Here is a 22,115-nt window from a genome sequence, read left to right as displayed (position 1 = left end):
TAGACCCTATTTCTTGCTCTAAATAAATTATGAGCAACAAAGTGGGGTTAGGCCCTCTTTGACTCTAAATAGCTTATGAGCGACAAGGTGGCGTTAGGCCCTCTTTTTGTTGACTTTTGTAGCTAGGTTGGATTCCTTCTTGGCTGACTCCGGTACAATTAAGGTTGTGAGAGTATAATCATTGGGATACAATAATTATATTGTTATTGTGTTTGATAATATAATACTTATCTTGGTAATATAATTATATTGTGAGTGTGTAATTATTGTGATAAAATAATCATATTGTTTACTTTGATTTTATAATAATTATTTTGCGAGATAAAATAATTATTATAAAAGATTATAATATAATAATTATATTGATAATATAATTAGTATATCATTGTGAGAGGACGTATTTATATTTTGTGATGATAATTATTATATAGTAATATAATAATATTTATTGGGGGCCCTGAACTTTGGAAGAGGTGCGTCCCTCCTTGGAGCCTAATTATTTGATATAAAATTATTTGATATAAAGTAAGATCAATCTTCCTCTATTCGATGTAGCATAATATACGATTGCTTTCTCAAGTAGATGCAGTGCTCGAGGGAGACAATCGCAGATCGTTTATGGTTGAGAGGGCAAGTCGTTGCTCGTGGTAAATGAGCACCTAAAATAAACATGGTATCAAAGCTATGGTTAGATCAAGTGATTTGGTGCTCTCATTTGTTCTAATCTTCTCTTTGGAAACAAATCTTAGTTGTTGCCGTATAGAGCAGGGTTACACCCGTTCACTCTCTAGGGCTTATTGAATTGCATTTAGAAGTTTGAATTTGATTAAATTTTTTGGCAGGATGGAGCATGATGGGTTCATAAATTGATTTCTGGGATTGATAAGAGGAATGGATATTGGAGATCATATACATAAAGATAGCTTCAGAACTTTTATTCATAAATTGAAGAGTTAGAAAGTGACTTAGACCATTGAATCCATGATTATTTGTTTTAAAAACAAAACAAAAAATCTCTAACATTCATTTGAAGTGCTCCACTCTAAATGAGTGCACATTCCTACCTGTAAATATGTACTAACCCTAGTTTTGGAACTCCTTCACGATTTTGCCTGACAAATTCAGTTGTCTTTATGTACACATCAAATGCTCCATACGAACACATTTTTACGAAGCTCAAACGGGTAAAGAAGATGGATTCGTGACAAAAGATCTACTGTGTGCATGCTAGATGTGTGTTCCTGGAGGTTGTATCTGAAATATTTGGTGGAATGGAAGATTATAATGTCACTATTGTTTGAAGAAGTGAAAATAAAGTCAGTTTGAATACCATTTCTGAGATTTGGATGACAGATATAGACGTTGCAATGACATCTCCGAAATTAGATTGTCGATTGTTTTCTCAATGATAGTATAATTGATTTGAATCTCAAAGGCAAGGCTTCACTTGACACCTTTTTTCGCAAGCCTTTTGTAATAGTTTTCATTGATGGAGCCTGGAATTCTTCTCTAGAATCTTATTTGAAGATAACTATACATCATTATGACATGCTACCATTAGATCACTCTATATATAAATATATTTATGATTCAATCCATTCACAGATTTTCGAACTCCATTTCCGCCTTATCATTCTAATCACGCACTAATCTGTGACTGATCTCCAAGGTTGTATTTGTTATCATTTATGGTGATGGATCTTACTTCATGTCCTCACAACCATCAAATCAACTTGCGAATCTTTACAATAAGAAAAATGATTTGCATTTAAGCCCTGTGTCTGGGTTGGAGAGGGAGCCAGTGGGGTTTGCTTTAGTTTGTTTTGTCTTCAAAGGCCAATCGGGCCCTATAGGTGTTGGCAAGTTTGAGCTTGCAAAGGCATTGATAGCATACCATTTTTGGTTTTGAGGAGGCAATGATATGGCTAGATATGAGGGAATACATTTGAGGGACACAATGTCTAATCTGATTGGTTCTATGCGAGGATATGTTAGATACACTGAAGGAGGCCAGTTGACTGATGCCGTTAGGAGATGTCCTTACAATGTTATCCTCTTTGATGATATTGAAAAGGCCCATCCTGATATATTCAATATGATGCTTCAAATCCTTGAATGCGGAAGACTTACAAACAACATAGGTAGGACTGTGGACTTAAGAATACTCTCTTGATCATGACTTATAATGTTGGCAATAATGTGATTTAGAAGGGGGGAGACCCTATAGATTTGGTTTTCTTTTTCAAAGAAGAAAGAAGGAAAAAGATCAAAGCTACACAAGACTCAAAAGCCCGATCTTACAACTGAAGAGATATTTTCGTCCCGTGTTGTTGAATCGTCTAGATGAGACAATTTTTCCTAAACAACTCACTAAGTCAGAGGTAAAAGACATCACTGCTATAATGCAAAAAGAAGTCTTTGACTGCCTCAAAATCAAAGAAATTGAAAATTCAAGTAACAGATTGCTTCACAGACAGAGTTGTAGATGAAGGCTATAATCCCAGCTATGGTGCTAGATCACTACATGGAGCATTAATTGAAATTATTAGAGGACAGTGTGGCTAGAAAGATGCTTTCTGGTGAGATCACAAAGGGTGATTCAGGTATAGTTTATGTAAACAAGGATGGACATAGGGCCAAAATAGATCTCTCATCATCTTATACGCCAACACAAGACATCGCGACTCTATTGGGGATTGAACCCAGAATCTTTGGTTTCGTAGACCAACGGCTTATCCATTTGGAAATCTCTAGCCAAAACACTCAAATGTATGATGCCTTTTCCTAGATAGTTGTTGATGCTGTCGATGGAGCTACTGAGCATGTGGATTGGGAGCTAACAGTGCTAATTTTATGTTGCGAGTGTTGTATGACCGGTGACAGTTGATGTGATAATATCATCTCTACAAAAGGCTATCATTGGAGCTGCTACATATATTACTGGGTCTGCTTTCTTCATACATTTGATTTAGATATTATATGGAAATGTTTTACAAAAGATGTCTAGCAGTGTATCAATTTAATGAAATAGCTTTGTTGCTGCTGAATGTGAAAGTCGATGTGATTTACAATGTCTAACTCCAAGCATGTTGAGTTGAACCCATGTCAAATCTATTCACCCAGGGAGCAATTTCTTTTAGTAAGAGATAAATATTCGATGATTGTGAATTTTTTGATAGTGTATGCTTTTGCATTGATCTTTATGATAGTTTGACTTTTAATCTCTCTTGATTGCAGGATGCAATGGGAAAATGAGAGATCACACAAACTACTTGATACATTCAGTTGTATCTCCCACCCTTTGCAAGCAATGCAAGGTGGGACCACCCTCTGTGGGTAATGCAAGGTGGTAGTACTTTCTTCAGAGTTTAGATGTAAGACCTCTTCCACCCTTTGTAGGCAATACAAGGTGGTGTTGTGTTCTTCTCTAGGAGAAGATAGGTGTAAGACCTCTAACACCTTTGCGGGCAATGCAAGGTGGTGTTGTATTCTTCTCTAGGAGAAGATTTGAGGTGCAAGACCTCTCCTAGCCTCTGTGAGCAATGCAAGGTTGGTCCATCCTTTGCGGGTATGAAAGATGGATATCATGGAAAGAGTTCATAATGTTCTTAATCATCCTTTGGGAGTGTCATGGTTATGATATGAATTTTTTGAATCCTCCCTAGCTAAGGGGGAGTGTTGAAACTATCTAAATCAGATTCTAGCATTGTAACGCTGTGAGAATGTTGTCCCTATTGAGAGGGAGACTCCATTTAATGGGAGTTTGTCTAGTCAACCTTGGATGGGGAGATCAGAAGGTTGATATTGGATTGAGAGGGAGGCTTGACTAAGGGGGAGTCTTAGCATTTAGACAATCTTTATGTACTGAATGAATTCTTCTTCGAGAGGGAGAAGTCTGAGGCACAAGCTCTCTTATCCACCCTATGCAAGAAGGTGTGGTGAAACCATTCTCTGTGTGTGTAAGTATGGTGGATGTCATTACATGATTGTGCTTATTCACTCTTTGAGAGTATCTATGGTAAATTTCATGTTAAGACGACAATGAGCACTTGTGTTGATGGTTGCCACCATGTGGCTTGGTTGATTAGGAGGAATCCTCCCTAGCGCAGAGGGAGTGTTGAATTTTGTAGCTAGGTTGGATTCCTTTTTGGCCGACTCAGGTACAATTGAGGTTGTGAGAGTATAATTATTGAGATTCAATAGTTATATTGTTAGTCTATTTCATAATATAATAATTATATTGCAAGATGGTATAATTATTGTGATAAAATAATTGTATTGTTTACTTTGATATTATAATTATTATACTGCGAGATAATATAATTATATTATATGATAATGTAATTATTATAAATTATTATAATATAATAATTACATTGATAATATAATTATTATATTATTGTGAGAGGACATCTATATTTTGTGATAATAATTATCATATTTGTTAAATTGTAGCTTCTGTCGGATTGAACTATCCTACCATAGAGACATGTCTCTTCACAAGACATGCCTCTTGAAGATATATTTATATATATTGGAAATCTGCAATTGAAACACATAGAATTACAACAATGTTATTACATTTGCAGAGATTCTAAATCTAACATGGTATCAGAGCCAACTGCAAATGTAGAAGGATAATATAATTATGATGTTTCAAAGTACACAAAATTGCATTCAACATATCTATGGCCTTCATCACTTCAACTACAGTGGTTGTCAGGTGGTAAATTAAACAACAGATTCAGGAAAGTAATCCTAGAGCACAATGATAGTTAGGTTATCTGATTGCTCTGAAGTGAACTTGCTAGTTTTAATTCCTGGATGGTCATAAAATTGTCAAGAAGAATATATTATACGCCATAACATATCAATAAAGGAGGCAATACTGTTACCTACAGCAAGCATATGATATACAATATATTGTTATCTTTAAAAGGCAATTTACAGTGTAGTCATTCGAATCAGATATTAAGAGCATTCTTCATAAAGTTCTCAATATATATTTACAGTCGCAATATTATTACAATCTCAATCAAGGCTGAGATAAGTTGATCGTATATATTATTCTTCAAGGAAGAATATAGATATATAAATCTGTGATAAAGTTTAAAGCTATCATCTAATATAATCTGATATAAAAGACTGTTAAGTTTCTCTATCACTGATCCTTACTTCCTTAACATGAACACCTTAAATTGAACAAAAACTCCAGTATTAGGAATTGCAGTCTAGCATGAACACCTTTGAAGCGGGCTTACCAAGTTCGTGCATGTCTGGTAAAAGAAATTCGAACCAGTCACAACATCAATGAACTTCTGAACAACAAAAGTCTTCAGATGGAAAACTTGGATGAAATTCCCTGTAGCCGCAGATTGGTGTATCCTTTTTGAGCATTGCGCCATCTTATAACCTGCTATTGTCCTCCCACAAATTCCAACTATTTTTAAGGACAGATGGTGAAAATGAAATGAAAAGATAAATTAGAAAACATTAATATCTGCGATATTATTGATTGAAATCGGTGTTAAAGCCATTTTCCTGATCTTTATCTCTGAGTAATTATTTATCATAATAAGCTGATATCGTCAACAGTGGAATCTAATGTTGATCCAACATTTATGATTTTATCAACTGTCTATGCGTATTGTGAATTTAGCACACGGTGCAACCAAAGGTGAATAAACAATTAGCAAAGAAGTATTGGCAAATATAGTTGGCTTGAGCATTGTTTAATATACTTAAAGGAGAGTAAGGGCCTTGTCGTGGGAAAGATGGAAAGCGGATTAAAAAAAATAAAAATAAAATTCGAACCTCTATACTATCATAGAGGATACTATGAGCAGATGATAAGTTCCAAGAGTCTTCAATAAAAGATTCGGACAAAGGAGAAATTATAGTTAAAAGTGGCAAAGAGGGCAATGCTTATATGGAATCTAATGCCAAAACAGTTAGTGATTATTGTGGATGGAGACTCTTGGTGGACTGTACTGAGAGGGTTGCCATCTACTGAATGTTACAAAACAGAGTCAAACTGCAGTCCAACACAGGTCTCCAGCAGTATAGATATGCATCAGTTCATTTCTTTCTACTTTGGTTGAAGAAGCAGATGACTATTTGCCTTGAGTTGCAGGATCACATCTGCTTGTTCACACTAATATAGCCCACTATTTCAGTGTTGACATCAGATCCCAGTTTTTGTGTAAACTCAGTCCAAGAGAATTGCTACAGCAGAAAAGGATTGCAGAAGGAACTCTATTCCTACAATGTATTGTTGGTTGAATATCCATGTTCCTATGATGGTGGGTCATAAATTGTAAGCTTATGATAAAAAGTGTAATACTGATCATTTGTAATAGAAGAGTGTGAAGAACTTATTATAATTTTTCTGTCAAGTTATGGGTCCATTTGAGAAATACAGTTATAAGAAATAAGGTGCATTTTCTTGCGGGGCAAGATATCATAACTACGAGTTTTGTAGTCTATTCAAAGGATTCCATTAAACACATACACATTCGGTATGATAACCATCACCAAAATTCTACTCAAAATATGTAGATGAGACACAAGACTGAAGTACATCTTATGGGTCAACAATATAAGAGTGGGAATCTTACATTGAGGGGAAAAAAAAAAATAGTCACTGTTCTATTCCCACTTGAACCGTATTCCATTCTCAAATAGTCTAAGAAGTACAAGAACAATAGATTCACGCTATGGTGCATAGGTATTGCTGTGTGACTAGGAATGTATCAGTTTTTGGCGCTGCTCTATGTAACATTGGGAGTCAAAATTCAAACCTATCATTTTGATTGATGAATATAGAGAAAGACATAAATCTTAGGAAGTTGGTACTAACAGCAGTTATAATGTGAAATAAATTGGAAATCAAGAAAGGAAGAGTTATTAATACTAATTGAAATGTTGCTATAAACATTGTCAAAACTGAAGTATCCATGACAATGGGTGACATCACAAATTAATAAAATTGATAATCAAGGCACTTTGAGGAGCTTCATTTATGTGGAGTTTTAACTAGTACAGATTTGTCACAACAAATGTATTTAAAAGTATTGACATGGAAATGATTCTAGTGCCTTTCCAAAGTTTTGAGGAGAGAGATGTAAAATTGTCTATCAAAATGACACATATTGACCCTACTACTATGGAAAGCTAGGGTAATTTCATGTGGACGACATAAATTTTGAGGAGTAAACTCTCTCTTTGGTGTTGCTAAAATTGTGTGTCAAATTCAGAAGTATATATAAGAGTGGGAATTTTACATTGTGGGGGTGAATGATTACCTCGACCAATGTTTCATTCCCATTGAAGGCATTTTCTGGTGAATGGTTACCTTAACCAATGTTTCATTCCTCATTGGTGGCATTTTCCTTTTTAATGTATATGGACCTTAAATTGGAGCAACTTGTATCAAGAACGAGATAAGTATTTGTTGTCCTTGAGTATTAAATTTAATCACTTATTGTAATCTCTCTCTTATTTGAAATTATACACATACTATAAGAGTTAATTGCCTTGATCTTTTCCTTTGTGTGTAAAGTTGATCTTGCAGGAAAAGAAGAATGACACTTTAGGCAGCTATGATAGTAGCTCAAAAGAAGTTGTGATCAAGTTGGATAAAGTGAGGCTCTTGAAGCAAATGTCATTGATGATTGGGATTATGACTATCTTTCTACATTAAGAGGGAGCATGACACTTCTTCGAAGGCAACACATGAGCTTAGAAGATCAATACTCAGAGGGAGTCTAGAAATACATGTGTATGACTTCATGATTTTGATGAGCCTACTTCTATGTACATCATGAGGAAGTATTGACTTATCACCTGAAGGTTGAAAAGATTAAGATATTCAAAGGAAGTTTAAAAGTTTTATGAGTAACAAAATGATTTTAATGGGCCACACCTTGTGAACATCACAAGAAAATGAAAAGATCCTTAAATAACTTGCATGATCATACACTAGGTACCGACTAGGTAAAATTGTTTGATGATATAAAAGTTGGAACTTCACATTGTGGGGGGTAAATTTAATAAACAATGTTCAAATTCCCACTTGAAACCATCTTTAGAGAGGAGATTTGATGATTTGACAATTATGGATTGTCATAGAAAGATAAGTAATTCGTACTCTTGAGTATTTCAGTTATCTACTTACTATAGTCTCTCTCTTTCTAGGTTATAAACTTATACATACTATAAGAGTTAAATTGCATTGATTTTTTCCTTTATATCTACAGATGTTCTTGCAGAAAAGGAAAGTTGGTACGTTTGCTATTAGGATTATTGTGTAGGCTCTGGAAGTGAACATCTTTTATGATTAAGATTATGAAGAGGAAATCTAACATTGCTTCAGATTAAGAGGGAGCAAATAAGAAGATGATTCTGTCAAATTTTTATTCAGAGGGAGTAGATCATATCACTTCAGAGGTAAACTTGACATGATTCCCAATCCCAAGACGCGTGAGATTTTGGTGCTTTATTAGTGAGAAAAAACATCAAGTCATGAAGATGATAAAATATAGATTGCAAGTGCATAATTGACGTCAACCAAATGTGAGGAGATAAGGTGTTTTTTAAGCCCAAGTTTGATGGTACCAAAGGATTCTTGAGATTCTCAATCCTAAGAGGCTGAATTTACACCTCTAGCAAACAATGAGCTCCCACCTCAATCTAGTCCTAGACAAAGTAAGAATGAAGGAACTAATGAAATGTTTGATTATGATCACAAGAATGGGCATGGAGAGGATATAAGTGAAACCCTAGGGAGATGGTGGAATCCTCTGCCCTCTTAGGATTCCAAATCCAATGACACCCAAAAATTCTGCCTTCAAACAAGGGCAAAGTCCCAACACTACCTTGATTTCCACTATGGATTGGAGGTGTTAGAACATGCCCTTGGCGTCCAATTCGCATAAAGAAGAATTTAAATGAAGACACATGCAAGGAATAAGATCAACAAGGCTGAAAGCGATAGGTGAGTTCCAAAATGAACACAAGGTGAGCAAAATAGAAAATCCTTGAGGGATCGTGGAATCTGCTGACCTTGTAGGATTCCTAATCATAGGAGGGGTGAGAATTCTGCCGATAATGGAGGCTCAATCCTAACCAATAAGTGGAAGTCTGCCTTGTATTCATAGTGTTTGGAACATTAACCAAGCCTCCAAATTCGCACAATGAGGAAGAAAAACAAAGGACATGAGCATGAGAGTGAGGATATGTTGAAAAAAGATGAAAAATCCAGATCAAATAGGCCTTAGAATATCTTAAAATCAATTCTTTTGCCCAACAAATGAGGAGATGAGTAAGAGAACAAGCCAAAATGAGCTGAAAAACTTTGGACCAGTCCCACTTAAGGGGCAGAATCTGCCCCTTAACTGGCAAATTTCTGTCCAATCTGGGGACAAATGGAATGAAAATTGGAGGTGCAATGGCAAGATTATTTGATGATAGAAAACCACCCCCTCTCACCTCCTTATGCAGGCCGACCAATATGGGAAAACAAGAGTAATTTTAAATTATATTATTTGCTAATAGAAGTAAAAGTTGCCCAAATATAGTCCCACCTCTTCCTCCTGGATCGCCTATATAAGAATGATGAAGACATTTCATTTTCATCAAAACAAAACAGATCTATCTGTCTATAATGGCAGCAACTTCACTCCAAGGGCAGCAGTTTCTCTTGTTATTGATTTATAGCTTCTGTCGGATCAGTCCAACCGATAAAATCAAATCGTTAAATGATCTATTGCACTCATGCATTTGATATCTATCCTTTCTATGTACTATTGTTATGAATATTATTAATAATTAATGTTTATTGGACTGACATATACACATCTATGTCATAAACATGTGTTCTTATTAATCCAATAAATATTAATAATATAATAAAACCATTGATGATAAGATCAACCAAATCATACTAAATTCTGAATATAGATCGGAATAATTCATAACGTGCGACTGTTTTAGAAGTTGATACCATATGATTCGGGCATGTGTGTTTCCATTGCTGTAATCGGCATCTAAGCTGATTACATATATTTGTTAATAATACTTATCAGGCTCTCATGAAACGGCACAATCATACATTAAAGGGGCATGTCTGATGTAGAGACATGTCCCTACGTGCATCAGATTCATGTAGAGACATGTCTCTACGGTAGACATGCCTCTTCATACAAAAATATATATTGATCTAAATTGGTTCTTGGAAAACACATACAATACACATTGAGTGCCATTACAAGTTACACAAAAGATATATATCAGATCTACAAATAATAAAATTTACTTACAGATCTGCAGTCTTATCCTCTTATATATTTCTGCAAAGAGAGAATCATACCAGATTGAAAAGAGATCAAACAAAGTTAGTTCAGATATATCATATTGAAAAAATAATTAAAAAAACTCTTATCTACAACCTGATCCAAATTTCTAACATGGTATCAGAGCCAAGTTAAAGTTAAAGAAAATATTAGACAACCATCAAAAGGATTCAAATAAGCAAAAATGGTGAGTGGATTTAGATTCAAAGATAGACTTGAAGGAGCCAAAAATTTTGTCTCTTGGAAACTCAGAGTAATGATGACACTAAGAGAACAAGAATTAGACTCATTTGTGGAAAAGGCTATACCTATACCAAATGACTATAATGAGAAACTTCTATGCAGAAAGAACAACAACAAAGCCATGAAGATTCTAGTAGATGCAGTAAAGGACCATACAGCTCAAGTTATATAAAAATTAGATACTGCATATAATATGTTTATCTTCTTACAAAACATGTATGAAATAAATAATACTAGTAGAGCCCTTGCCCTAGAACAACTACATCACGTAAAAATGAACAAGGGTGAAACTATTACATAATACTTTATAAGAAAAACTGAGTTAAGGGATCAATTATCCACGATTGGGGATATAATTGACAACAAAGAATTAAGATTGCTACCCCTCAATGAACTCCCGACATTTTGGTAATCATTCATACAAGGAATAAGTGCTCGATCTAAACTTCCAAAATTTGATCGATTTAAAACTGATTGTATTCAAGAGGAATCAAGACTAATCACGAGAGGGATTAGAATGAATAATTCTGGTGGAGAGATCCAAGTATTAAATGCAAATTCTCACAAGAAAGGGAAGAAAGGACACCAATGACAAACACTCATTCAAAAGAAGGAAGGATGTGTCTAAAGTACAATGCTTTAGATGTGACAAATATAGACACCTTACTATGAAATGCCTAGATAGACTAAAAAATCAAGCTTAAATAGTTGAAGTAAGCAGGAATAAGGATGTAGAAAGAATGGTATTCTTTTCAGCTCTATCAAGCGAAATATCCACCAGTAGAAATACTTGGGTCATTTACAGTGGAACACCTCGACATATAACAAGATTCAAGAACAAGTGGATAGTCTAGATGAGAACTCAGATGTAAAAGTCACCATTGGAGATAACTCCACCTACCCTACGAAAGGAATTGGGACCTATACAATTCAGCTAAAATCTGGAGTTTCTCTTCAACTGACAAGAGTATTTTTCGTACCTAGCATCAAGCAAAATCTAGTGTCCATCTTAACCCTTGAAGATAAAGGACATTGAACCACCTTCCCAGATGTGAAAGTTCTAACATGGCCCAAGAACTCAAACAAAAATAAGGCATACACCATAGGGGCTCGAGATGGATGTCTATATAAACTATGCACCATTCAATCTCAAGCTCTAGTCCATGATGTATCTACTACAAATGAAATATGACATAGGAGGCTAGGACATCTCCATTGTCGTGCTTTACCCTCCATAGAGAAACTTGTTAAAGGGTTACCTAAACTAAATCAAGATCTTAAAGGGATATGCAAAGGGTGAGCTCTAGGTAAGAATGCAAGGGGGCTTTTCATAGTTGCAGAGTAAATCAAATAATATCCTTTAACTTATTCATATGAATTATGTGGATCAATGTCAGTAACCTCCTTGTGGGGAACTTTTATACAATGTTACTTTTGTTGATGACTATTCAAGGAAAACTTGTATTTATCTCTTGAAGCTTAAAGAATCCAATGAAGCTCTATCAAAATTTAAAGAATTTAAAGGCTTAGTTAATAACGTGTTTGGAAAAAGAAGTGAAACCCTAAGGTCACAAAATGGGGGAGAACACGTTTTTGAAAGTTTTAAATAATTTTGTAGTACAATTGAGATTGAGAGGGAGTGCACTGTTCCTTACAACCCACAACAAAAGGAGGTACCCGAAAGAAAAAACATGACAAAGTAGAAGCAGCTAAAGCTATGTTGTATGATCAAAACCTTCATATCTCATTTTGGGCCGAAGCCTCTAGTACTGCCGTTTACATGCAAAATAGATGCCCTCACACTCGCCTTCACACTCTTCTAGACAATATAACCCTAAAGAAGTATTTTTAGGAATCAGACTTGACACTTGCCACTTTAGAATATTTGGTTGTCTAGTCTATATTTACATTCCTAAAGAGAAAAGATCCAAACTAGAACCATCAGAGAAGAAAGAGATATTTGTCCGATATAGTGAATCATCCAAAGGCTACAAAATATACATCCCTGATCAGATATTAATTGAGCTTAACAAAGATGTAATTTTTGAAGAATATATTGCATTGAAAAGATCCAAAGACATTAGTGAAACAGATGACTAGTCTCCACAAAATATAGAAGAAGATCTTGGTCCTAAGCTTTAGAGGAAGATGCTTGTTGAAGATGACGAACCTTTGAACCCTCTTCCTGAACCTAGTAATACTACTATTATACAAAAAAGGCCTCTCTGGACAAGGAAAATAATTGAATAAGTAGAAAACCATGTAGCTCAGGGTACCTTCAGAGAAAGCAAGAAACCAAGAGGCTACTCAAACTATGTTGCTCTTATGAGTGAACATATTAAGTTTGAACCTTCTAATGTTGAGGAAGCACTACAACATCAAGTTTGGAAGGATGCCATGATAGAAGAATATCAATCTGTTCTAAAGATTGATGTTTGGGACATCGTACCTAGACCTAAAGGGAAATCAGTTGACTCATCCAAATGGCTCTTTAAAATCAAGCATGCAACTGATGGAAGTATTGAAAAGCATAAGGCAAGATTTTTCTCTAGAGGGTTCTCACAAAAGGAAGGAATTGATTATGAAGAGACATTTGCCCCAGGTGCTCGTTACACTTCAATCAAGGTAGCAATTGCTATTGTTGCATCAAAAGGGTGGAAAATTTAGTAGATGGTTGTAAAGAGTGTATTTCTCAATGACATCATAGAAGAGAAAATATACTTAGTACAACCAAAAGGATTTATTGTTCATAATAGTGGTTCTCATGTTTGCAAATTGAAGAAGGCACTGTATGGTCTCAAACAAGCCTCAGGCTTGGTATGAGAGAGTAGGCAATTACCTCTGCAAATTAGGATTGTCCAAAACTGATGCAAATCCTAATCTCTACTTCAAGGTAGTAAATTGTGTTATATTAATTCTCATTCTTTACGTTGACGATTTACTAATCACATGAGAAGATAATCTTACACCAAATATAAATAAGAAATTGCTTCCGAATTTGACATGAAGGATTTGGGTACCCTACACTATTTTCTTGGCTTAGAAGTATGACAGGAAGATAATTTTATTATCGTAAATCAAGGTAAATATACTATTGATATTTTAAACAGATTTAGAGTGATGGATTGCAAGCCTATGACTACATCCATGGAGACAAATTTACAATAGCTAAAAGAAGCAACCTTAGAATCAGAACTTGCCGATCCTACTCTCTATTGACAAATAATTGAATCCTTGATGTATTTGGTAAACACCAGACCAGACATTTGCTATGCATCAAATGCACTCAGCCAGTTCAAGTGTGAACCTAGAAAAATACACCTTGTTGCAGCAAAACATATTATGAGATACCTGCAAGGAACTATTGTATATGGACTTAAATATGATAATGTAGATCTAAGTCTACATGGATGTTCAGACTTAGACTGGGCTGGAAGTGTTGTTAATTGCAAAAGTACCTCTAGATGTTGTTTTAGCTTGGGATCAACCATGATCTTTTGGTTTAGTAGAAAACAATCCCCAGTCACACAAAGCTCTACCAAAGCGGAGTACATTGCAACATCCATGGGAGCTCTGGAAGCCGTGTGGTTGAGAAAACTATTGGCGGGGTTGTTCGGACAAACCATGGATTCCACAATTATACAATGTGATAACCAGAGTTGTATAAAGCTTTCTGTGAACCCTGTATTTCATGATATATCCAAGCACATTGAGTTTCCCTACCATTATATTAGAGACATGGTGGAGAGAAATGTCATACAACTGAGATACAAATTAGCACCAACGAACAAACCATAGATATTTTAACCAAACCTCTCTCTAAGATAAAAGTGGATCACTTTAGAGGTAAGCTTGGTATGGTAAAATTGTAAATTTTATTTGAGGTTGAGTCTCAATAAATCTATTGGACAAAAAATAAAAAAATGTTTTATATATATATAAACTCTTTTGTCATGTGTGTTATTACATGATCCTGTAGAAACATTATGAAAGGTGATTATATTTTATCAGTGTTTATTTGTGGGTAATATTGTAAAGTGATGACTTTAACAATAGCTTAACCTTCTATCATATGGCTGATATTTGTGCATATATCATGATAGTTCATATCTCTTGCATAATATATTCTGAGTAGTGGGCAACTATAACATGTATTACCGAGATATGTCATGGTGGATGTTATGAGATGTAGCATCCCTAGATATGCCATGAACAGATGCTTTCTTTGATAGGCATCATGATGCTAGTGCACATATTGGAAAAGATATGAGTATGGTGAATACCATCTAGGTTGGTATTCAGGTTCATACCATACTCCTGGTGATATCGTATTACGAGGTAATATTAATTATATGGATGTTATGTTGATGTCCTTGAATATATTGCTGAGATGATATTCTTATTTCACAGTACATGAGTATAAGCTACTGCTTATCTGGATAGAAACAATCCTCCCTAGCTAAGAGGGAGTGTTATTGATTTATAGCTTCGGTCAGAGAAGCCCAATCAATAAAATCAAATTGTTAATGATCTATTTTTTTCTTGTTAATAGTTTTGATTTTATTTATAATAAGGAAGTAACATAAATTGTTGCACCTCGGATCACAATTCACAAGGATATATTTTCAAGATTATATTCCATAATTTTCCAGACCCTAACTTTACATTCCAATAATGAACTTCATGCATCAAGTAACAACCAACTAATCAAAAAAAAGAAACTCCAATAGCAACCTCGTGCGCATTGAACTCACATTGAAGTGGAACACTCTGGAAAGCAGAGACACCACAATCATTCAACAACTGCAACCATCCACATTCTTGCTACTCAAAAGAAGTGGCTTCCATCGCAGCATGCTTTGCTCTGTACTAGATACAACACTCGATTCACATCCATTCAAAATTCATTTATACAACCCTTCTATGGCAGAAGTCAAAGAACCCCAACCACAATTGCAAAGCTAAAATACCTTTGGAAAAAAACTAAGATACCACAAACAAAAAACCGCACTGTCGCATGCCAGCCACGACCACCAATAGTCAAAACCCATAAACACCAGACTCACAAGCCCTTTATCAAGTCCATTGGTTATCTTCAAAAGCCAAAGTATTTTCAACCAAAATTTAACTTTCCTCACCAACAAAAACAAGAGGATTTCCCAAAATGTTGAAGTCCACCCAAATCTTTGACACATCTTTACTAGTTTTGTTGAGAAAAGTTCATTTTAGAGAAACAGAGCATGCAACCCACAGTTACCTTCCTTCTTTAAGGGCACGCAACTTTATTCCACAAATTCTTTCATCCATTGCTTCATTAACCCTCCGCTCAGGTCATGAATCCTCCTGCCTTTGAGTGCAAGTGTTTTGTTCCTTATTTAGCATGCTCAGTACCAAACCAGTCTTATTTGCCGGACTCCAATTTACCAACGCTTTCAATTTTCTGATGTCCTCATCATAAACATCCGCCATAATTAGCAGTTTGAATAGGTACCATCCCACTCTTGCTTGTTTAAACCTTTCATGGCATTGGTGCTTTGGGAATCACCACACAAAAGGAGTGAGCATTGTACCCTCAATTCTCTCAATCCCTGTGTCAATTCTCCTGCAGTAACACACCCACCTTTGGAGTGGAGAAATGTAAGATTCCCTCCATTCCCCCCTAGATTTCTCCGGCACCAGTCTTTTCATAACAAACCTTACTCTGGGTTTTGATTCTCCCAGCTGCAATTGCCACGCCATGATCATGGAATAAATGTCTCTGTCTGTCCTATAACGATTTTTCACTTTGAAAAAAAATCTTACCTAGCAGTAGTTCAATCACCTTCTGAAGGTTTTCATGTTTAATTTCAAATAGCTGATCCCATCTTTGTTGTTTTGCTTGCTCATATAATTGATTTTGTTGATTTCCATAGGTTAGTGAAAATGAGGATTCCATTCTGTTTTTTTAATGCAGAGACATCACTACCTTGTGTGCTTTAGTTCTTCACAGCTTGCAATGAAAAGCTATCAAGCCGCTGTACTTTAATATGCCATAATGAACCACCCGCACCTTATTTAATGAGGCACACATAACAAAATTGAAACTCGTACTCTTTCCTCCAAGGTTGCATAGGTACTCATACCCACACCCCTGGTACTCGTACCCACCGAGTACCCAAGTACCCAAGTACCAGGTACACGTATCCCACGTACCGGGTACTCGGTGGAGAGCATCATAGCTAAGGACCTTGATTAAGATTCTGATTTTTTTTTTGGTTTTTTATTTTTGTCTTACCTTGTTGTTTATCAAACGTAATTCAATACCAAATCAGTTTGAAACTTTGATACTCATTAACAATAAACTTTATCACTGTTCAAGTCATAAGTTTATCATTTGCAATATGTCATTGTTATATGATTTAGGATCCTCTTGTTCATGTTTAAAGTCTGCCTTCTTTGTTATGCATCTAAGCATTTATCATGTATTATTATTTCAAACATATAGCAAATCTGAAACTGAAAACAATACATTACATTTGCAAACTTTATCACTGTTCTTGTTTTGAAAAACCATTGTCATGACTCATAATTTCAGATGTTTTATAAATATAAAAGTATAATTTTTAAATAAGTTTGACATACCCAAGTACCTCCGTCCCCTATTATGAAAAATATTTTAAACATTAAACATTAAACATTCAGCAATAGCATATATATATATTTCAAATTTCTTGTTTTGAATGCTCAATGTCATGACTCATGACATATATTTTGATTTTTATATTTTCTATAAAATATTAATTATATAGAAAAAATAGGCATACACACGTACCCCCGTCCCCTATTTTGAAAAATATGCGTACCCGTACCCGTTCCCGTACCCATACCCACGTACCCGTGCAACCTTGCTTTCCTCCCTTCAAAGCATGCATTTTATTGAAGAATCATTAATCTCTCGCCTTCTAATATATGATTAATGTTTAAAACTTATGAATCCTGGTTGCCCAACTTTAAAGACAGTCCAGTTCGGAAACTCTTACATTCCAACTCAAACTGAAGGTTCCATGTAAAGTTGAACATTTCCCAATCAGTGATTTCATGTCAGGCCATCTCCTGCTGGTAAAACTAACTCTGCAAATATTTTTACCACCACTTCATTAACGTCCAAAGTTAGAGTCCAGTTCAACATTTGGTCAACTTCCTGATTTCCCATTCTTCTGATGTGTGTGACCTTGAATTCCTCTGATTGGAAAGTTCTTGTCTAATATTTAGGATATAGTTTTGTAGATACCGAGCATCAAGTGAACCTTTAATTATTGCATTGATGATGATTAGAGAGTCCCCTTCCATATGAAGCTTATTCACTTCAGTTTCTTAGATTCTCTGATGGTTAATAAGGTTGCTTTTGCTTCAGCCACATTGTTTGTTCCATCTTGTAATATTTTCCCTCCTAGAGCAATTAAGTTCTCCACTGCATCTCTAATTATAAAACCTGCTCCTGAGGGTCCAGGGTTACGTTTCGAGATCCCATCAAAGTTACATTTCCACCATCCCCTTAATGTTTTTTCCTAAACTACATCCTCCTTAGGACCCATAAAAGAAGTAAGATTAACCTTACTTATCTATTGCACTCATGCATTTGATATCTATCCTTTCTATGCACTACTGCTATGGATATTAATAACAATTAATGTTTATTGGAATGACATATATATATATGTGTGTGTGTGTGTGTGTTCTCATTAATCCAATAAATATTAACTATATAATAATATCATTGATGATGAGATCAACCAAATCATATTAAACTCTGAATATCGATCTAATTAACTCTTAATGATTGATTGTTTTAGAAGTCGATACCATATGATTCGTGTATATGTGTTTCCATTTTTGTTATCGGCATCCAAGCCGATCACATATATTTGTTAATAATACTGATTGGGCTGTTATGAAATGGCAGAGTCATACATTATAGGGGCCTCATAGAATTATATATATTGATCTAAATCGGTTCTGGGAAAACACATAAAATAAACATCGAGTGCCATTACAAGCAACACTATATATATATATATATATATATATATATATATATATATATATATATATATAGACAAACAATAAAATATACATACAGATCTGTTTATATAATTCTGCAAAGAAAGAATCATACCAGATTGAAAAGAGATCATACCTCTATCTACAGTCTGATCCAAATTGCTAACATCTCTGTGGCAGCAATTTTAAGTCTTGGAAAATTATTTTGGAGAAAGGTTTGAAATGAGAACATCGCTGATTTTCCCATAATGTCAGAGATAAGGTGCTGAAAGGAAGAAATCTGGGTAGTGAACCCATGATCAAAATGTATTTTGCCTCCTTGTTTTGATGGGAATTTTTGATCAAATCAAATCTGTTTTAGTAGAAGCAAAATTGAAAATAGACACATGCAAGCTTTAAGATTTCATTCATTTTGTTTATTCTTATCAATTTTGTGAGCTTAATGAAATCTTAGCTTTATTTTGCAAGGTAAATCACTCGAGACTTTGAGCAAGAAGAGGACAAATGGATGCTACAAGCCCAAGCTCGAGGACTTCAAATGAGAAGGAAATGCAAAAAATTAGATTATTGAAGTGCAAATTCAAGTCAAGATCAAGATGGAGTTAAAGAAAATCAAAGAACAATGAAGAAGAAAAATTAGAGAAGATTATCACCAACTTGAATTTCCTTCAGAGATCCAAGTTCTTTTTGAAGGTTCCAAGTACATGAAGGGCATCACTTCAAGAATCTCAAGTTTGCAAATACAATCAAGTTCAAATCATTGATTTTTTTTTTCCAAGAGCAAGGATGAAGAAAATTTGAGAAGATGAAGCAATTTGAGAATATTCCATGACAATGAAGGCTTCATAATGTCGAGTATCAAGAGATATTTTCTCATCTCCAACAGATTGATCAAGTTTATAAGATAATAATGTTGAGGTGATGCCCACTTCTCTTCTGCCAATCAGAAAATTCCAGTTACACATGTTCAAGCACCCCCAATCATATTATGCCAAATGTACAATTTTATCATTGGCTCTTAGAAGCATTGTCTATAATTGGTTGATAGTGTGGCAACCTTAATTAGGGTTTGTAGGGACAAATCTTGGCCCTTGATCTTAAATTGATCTTGGCCTTTACAACTATAAAACGTGAAGACCTTCTAATTTATAAGGGGTTAGATTGTAGATTCATTAGAGAGGAGATTAGATCAGGGTAGCTAAAGGAGAAACTTGTTGAAATTGCTGCCATAATGCTATCAAAGTACTTGATGATTCTTTATTGGTGTTCATGGTGGATTACTTAATGTTGCTTTGAAGTGTTGCATTGTTTCTTCAATTCCTCACATGTATTAGATTTCATTTCATGTTAAGTAGAAGTAGAAGTAGATAAATGAAAGATATTGTTAAATGATGATTAATGCTAGTGTCTATTCCTTTTGGTACTTAGTGATTGTGAATAGTAGTACAAGGTTAGGTTGGACCTAAATTGCAAGTATTTTCTATTGGAAATGTTCATTTAGATTGTGCCTTCATGGGGCATTTTGATGAGCATTGACAATGCAAAAATCATTCCCGCATCTATAGAAGATAACACCCTCCTATGCCTAGTTGATATGTTGAAGTAAAGATTGGTTAGAGGCTCCCCCGACATCAACATTGTTTTACTTTCTTGGAGTTAGATACCTTTTATCTCTTTACAGTTTATTTGGTTGGAAGTATTTTGTAGAGTTTGAAAGATTTGGTATCCACTGAATAAACAACCTAAGTCCCTTTGATATCTCTTTACTAATTTGACTTATGATGACTAATTTGCTAGGCAAAATTCTAGTTAGATCTTATTATAGTGACAACATAGTATTGTTGATGTGAGTTCTAGTCCACTACAACATTTAGAATCAAACACTTGATGTTTCAAAGTGAAACATCAAATATTTAATTCTCGCTTGATACAAAGTCACTTCTTGTGCTAAGCCTGTAAAGTAAGATCACAAGGTGACTTCAAGGTTCTTTAACCTTGGATACTCGCTCAGTGGAAATGATGTGATTTGTTGGATCATCGAGGGGACTTATGCTAGTTCACTCAAGACTTTTCAACTTGACTCTAATGATTTGGCTATATGTTTGCAATGAAATTATGCTTTGGTTTTCAACTCTTAGATCCTAACTTAGACTTTAATTTCTACTACTATTTCTATACTAATGAATACAAGGAAATATTGATGGACTTGGACTCTACTAGGTGTAATCTTGCCAGCGAGTGCATCCACCTAGTGCTGACTTCTATGGTAGATACTAAAGATTTTCAAATCAATATTTCATCTTTAGTCCCATCAAGTGAATGCAAACTAAAGATTCCATAATAGTCGAAGTTATGGAATTTGATCATTGACTTACTACACAAGGTAATTCTTACAATCTGTAAGAAGTTAGTGGCCTAGATTTGTTCCAGTATAACAAGTGAGCATCCACAAGTCCTTTCATCAATTGTTTGAGTTTAACAAGCGAATATCCACAATTCCTTTCATCCACATAAGTTGAACTACTCAAAAGAAAAATCTACTCTAGCAACTTGAAATGAAAATCTATTCTAAATGACAGATGTAGAAAACCTTGCAATAATGCAAACTCGATCACAACAATTCACCATGCAAGACAAAAAAAAGGTAGAGTGAATCTGACATCATATTAGCAACAATTCTCCAACAACCTCTACAAATGAGAGGGGGTGGGGGTTTATATAGGAGCCCTAATTACAATGAATGGCCAAGATTGATTTAAAACAAAGAACCTAGATTTATCTATTACAAACCCTAATTAGGGCAACCAAAAGTAGCCAATAGAAATAAAGCACCACAAAATATGCCAATGAAAAAATGTAGAGGCTTGAGGACCAATAAGAAGCATGGAAGTCGCCTAGTCATCATACAAGTCATCATCCAAGATGTAGACTCCTTCCTTCTAGCAGAATCAATGAACTTAAGAAAATTTTTACTAAGTTTCTCCATGTCAATACTATGAAGTTTTCCATGTTGCATCTCCATAACCTCTAACTGCTCCATGTATGTGTCTAGTGTGTCATCCCAATCTGAAGAATGCCACTGTAGATCATTAATAGGAGCAAGAGTGAGAGGAAGCCATTCAAGCGACTCTCCTCAAGAGAATCCATGCCTATGAAATAAAGTGATTCCAACCTCTCCACTAAATATTCCGAATCTAACTCACTAGCAGCAGCAAAATCAAGATTGCAATAAGGACCTTTGAATGTATCACCATGATAGGATCTTCAATGTCACCACATTGTACGCAAGCATGCTCATATGTAGTCTTCTTGGTAGGCAATGAGAGGTACCAATAGCCAAAGTCATAGATGCTCCCCCTATCAATGACTCCCTCCTGCATTAGGGTTAGTGCGGGAATAACTCTTAATGCCTTGAGATGAGGAGTGACCTTCTGTTTGATGGGCTCAAATTCCTTCCATATCTCTTCTAATCCTCAGATC

General features: G+C 35.0%; 1 protein-coding gene and 1 pseudogene across 8 annotated transcripts in view; both read left to right on the top strand.

Annotated features, from left to right (window-relative positions):
* LOC149577808 (cytochrome b-c1 complex subunit 6-1, mitochondrial-like) overlaps positions 1-22,115 on the top strand; it is a 117,422-nt gene that overhangs the window by 35,326 nt on the left and 59,981 nt on the right. The gene's annotated exons all lie outside the window — the stretch shown is intronic.
* Positions 1,709-22,115, top strand: part of LOC149577809 (ATP-dependent Clp protease ATP-binding subunit ClpA homolog CD4B, chloroplastic pseudogene) — a 31,353-nt pseudogene continuing 10,946 nt past the window's right edge.

This window comes from Cupressus sempervirens, chromosome 1 (genome assembly GCF_028749045.1).
Source record: "Cupressus sempervirens isolate cs-2001-9-10 chromosome 1, ASM2874904v1, whole genome shotgun sequence".
In the NCBI taxonomy this organism is placed as follows: domain Eukaryota; kingdom Viridiplantae; phylum Streptophyta; class Pinopsida; order Cupressales; family Cupressaceae; genus Cupressus; species Cupressus sempervirens.
The sequence above is the reverse complement of the archived record's forward strand: the minus strand, read 5'-3'. Positions and strand labels throughout refer to the sequence as shown.